We start from the raw sequence: 3,306 nt of genomic DNA on the forward strand, positions 1-3,306 counted from the left end.
AGTGAATGCATGTTGTCCCATCAATCTTCTTAAAATACCCAAGGATAAAAATAAAGATGCATAGAACATGAGAAGAAATACATTCCACATTTCCATTTAAATTTTGCCTTTACATCATATTTATTAATTTATTCATCTGTTCCCTCACTCATTCCAAGTATCAATCTTCTTGAAATATCCAGTGATAAGGAAATAAAGATGCATAAAACATGTGAAGAGACACATTCCAAGTTTTCATTAAAATCTTGCATTTATATCAGATTCACTTATTCATCTATTCCTTCACTCATTTTTGAGGAGAGACAGGTGGGGTTCATATAATAGATTTACTGAAGGTAACATTAAGGTGTTCATCGGCTACCTGTACTAATGAAGGCACAAAATGGATTAACACCGGTAGGTTTTTTGTCAGTAAGGTGGCTGATATGGTGATTCTCAGTTGTGTGGGGCTTATGGATATATTACTGTCTGTCTATAGCAAATTAAATGTTAATATACACTGCAATAAGGACAATCATGAGTTAATAGTTCACCAATTGCTGTTTCAGACTTAGCTTAATTCCACATGAGATATGTAATTCAATTAGTACTGAGGTCTGAATAATGTGGTTGTCTTAATATGCATAATGCTCCAGGAACACCAGGTGAATGTGTGAAGGAATGCCAATGTAACCTTCAGAAAACCAGTGAATACATAAAATAAGGTGGGATGCACAAATCTTTAGGGACTGGTACCTTATTGGGCCTCTTTTTTTTTTCTTGCCCTATAGGCCAGTACCTATCTTACACACAAAAAAAAAAAAAAGCCATATAAAAATAAATGTAATACTGAAATTAAACCTAGAAAGATTAGTTACAGGTGTGAAAGGATTGTGGTGTGCAGATAAATACAACACAAAAAATTTACTCTTCAGTTCTGACTGATTTCAGGAGGAAAGCTGCCAGTAAGCATCAGTCTGAAGGTTGAAATCCGTATTAACTGAGCCTACCACTCCAGAATCAATGCTGGTTATTTGAAATACACTACAGAATGGAACTGAAAAACAGGCTTCATACCATACCAGGCTCAACAAAGATTCACACCTCTTAGTGGTTGCTGACAAGTTGAGGTGATACAATGCATTCAGTTAAACTCAGTGAACATTTAGTAATACCACAGACAGTCACCAGCAGTCCACATTTGTGTCCCTGGCCAGCAGTGACATCAGCTTGCAAGACACAGCCTGGCACTGCACTTCCCTCTTGCCTTGATACAGTTTTTTCCAAGTAGTACACAATATCAGGTAAATTATGTTGCAAACATTTTCATGAATGAATAATGAATTGGCAAGGACCATTTCCAGAAAATTATGTTGCAAGCATTTTGAGTTATGAATCCTGAATGATCCAGGGATTTTGTGTTGAATAAAGTATTGAGTGGTGTTCACAGAAAACATGCAAAATGAGCATGATGGCAACATGTTCTGTGAATGTCTGGCCTTGCTGGATCAGCTGATCACACTATCATGTCCTCACTTCCCTATAGGACAAAATCATGACAGATGAAACCAGTTTTTTTTTCTTTTATCCTGGGGTTTCTTGGACAATTATTACAAGACCTTAATACAAGGAACACTGGCAAGACACTTCAAAGGTGCACATGTAGAACATGCAGAAAAAGCACCAGATTGTTGTATATGCCTGAAGGAGGAGAGGCTGAAGGCCAAACAGAAGTCACTGAAACATCAAAACTACAGATCCACAAGAGTGAATCCAAACTTGTCATGTGGAGAGTTGCTGCAGCCAGCCATTGAGATACACTCAGGACAATGCTAAGCAACAAAGCTGGCTGGGAACTTGTCATGTCACCTCTCAGCAATGACACTGCTCACTACCACAATGAATGAACTGCAGCTGTTAATATGAATGAACAAGATTCTACAGAATACCAGGCTTTTCCTGCCTATGTAAGACTACACACAACTCAGATTTCAGGGATTTGTGAGTGTTTGAAGACCACCACCACTATGAGATAATGTGGTGAACGAATACTTGACAGGCAACAGTATTCTAGCAAGTAATGCTGTATTTCCATTCATCAGGAGGCTTCAGTGGCTGCAAGGCTTGGAGCTGTATCTATCTATACTCCACAATAATAATCAACGCACTGCAAATGCTGCCATCATGATTGTGACAGACATACATCATAAGCAGAGCAGAATGTGATAAAAATAGCCATTGAGTGAAACAAAACATTTATAATAGCTCTTCCTCATTAACATCTGTATCAGAGGATGTCTCAGCATGTGAGGGAGTGTGAGTGGTGAGACTCATGCAAAATTGCTAAAGTTGTTCCTCAGTTTTCTAGTTAAGTTCTCTTGTGCACAGACTGAAGTGAACGTTAAATCATATGAAAATTTTGTTACCAGTTCATTATTACTCTTTTTCTAGTGAACATTCTTAATAGAAATTGACTGCAATAAATAAAGCAATAATTCTATCCCATAAATTGTTTAATTAAACATCACTGCAAAAGTATTAAAATGTTAAATATCTGATGTCCATCTAGAACTGGGGAGGAATTCAGTAAATCTTGAACTGCACAAGGAGAAATGTGACATGGAATTTTGAGGACCAGTGCAGTGGAAGCATTTAACCTAACCCAAGTGGCAAAGCAGGTGATCTTCCTGTGACCTTCATTCCCTCACAGACAGAGGCAGTATGGCACCATTCAGTTCACCACCACCTACTACAATGGTCAATAACCCTGCTTTCCTTATTAGCATAACATCATCTGCTTTACTGAGAAAACTTGCAATGGCTAGTCAATATAAGTACAGTAAACTTCACACAGGTGTTCACAAGGGATGCAACACTTGAAAGGAACATAAAACCCAGAAGATGTGCTAAAATGTACCTTGTAGTTTATTATATATGATTATGCAGCACACCTGGTTATGAAATGCACTTGTGATTAGATGAGACTGGTGATTTCCTTGTAAATACTCTAAAGCTTGAGAACTGAAGTGACAGCAAGAGAGAGAGAGAGAGAGAGAGAGAGAGAGAGAGAGAGAGAGAGAGAGAGAGAGAGAGAGAGAGAGAGAGAGAGAGAGAGAGAGAGAGAGAGAGAGAGAGAGAGAGAGAGAGAGAGAGAGAGTAGTTACCAATGAAGGGCAGAAATTAGGCATTAATGAGTATTTCCTTTCCCCCACACACCTCTTCCTCTTCCTCTTCCCCTTCTCTCTCTTCTCTTCTTCCCCTTTCCTCCCCAACCATCTTCATTCACAACCTCTTCCTCCTCCTCCTCCTCTGTCCCTTACCTTTCTT

Source organism: Scylla paramamosain, chromosome 26 (assembly GCF_035594125.1).
Source record: "Scylla paramamosain isolate STU-SP2022 chromosome 26, ASM3559412v1, whole genome shotgun sequence".
NCBI classification, from domain to species: Eukaryota; Metazoa; Arthropoda; class Malacostraca; order Decapoda; family Portunidae; genus Scylla; species Scylla paramamosain.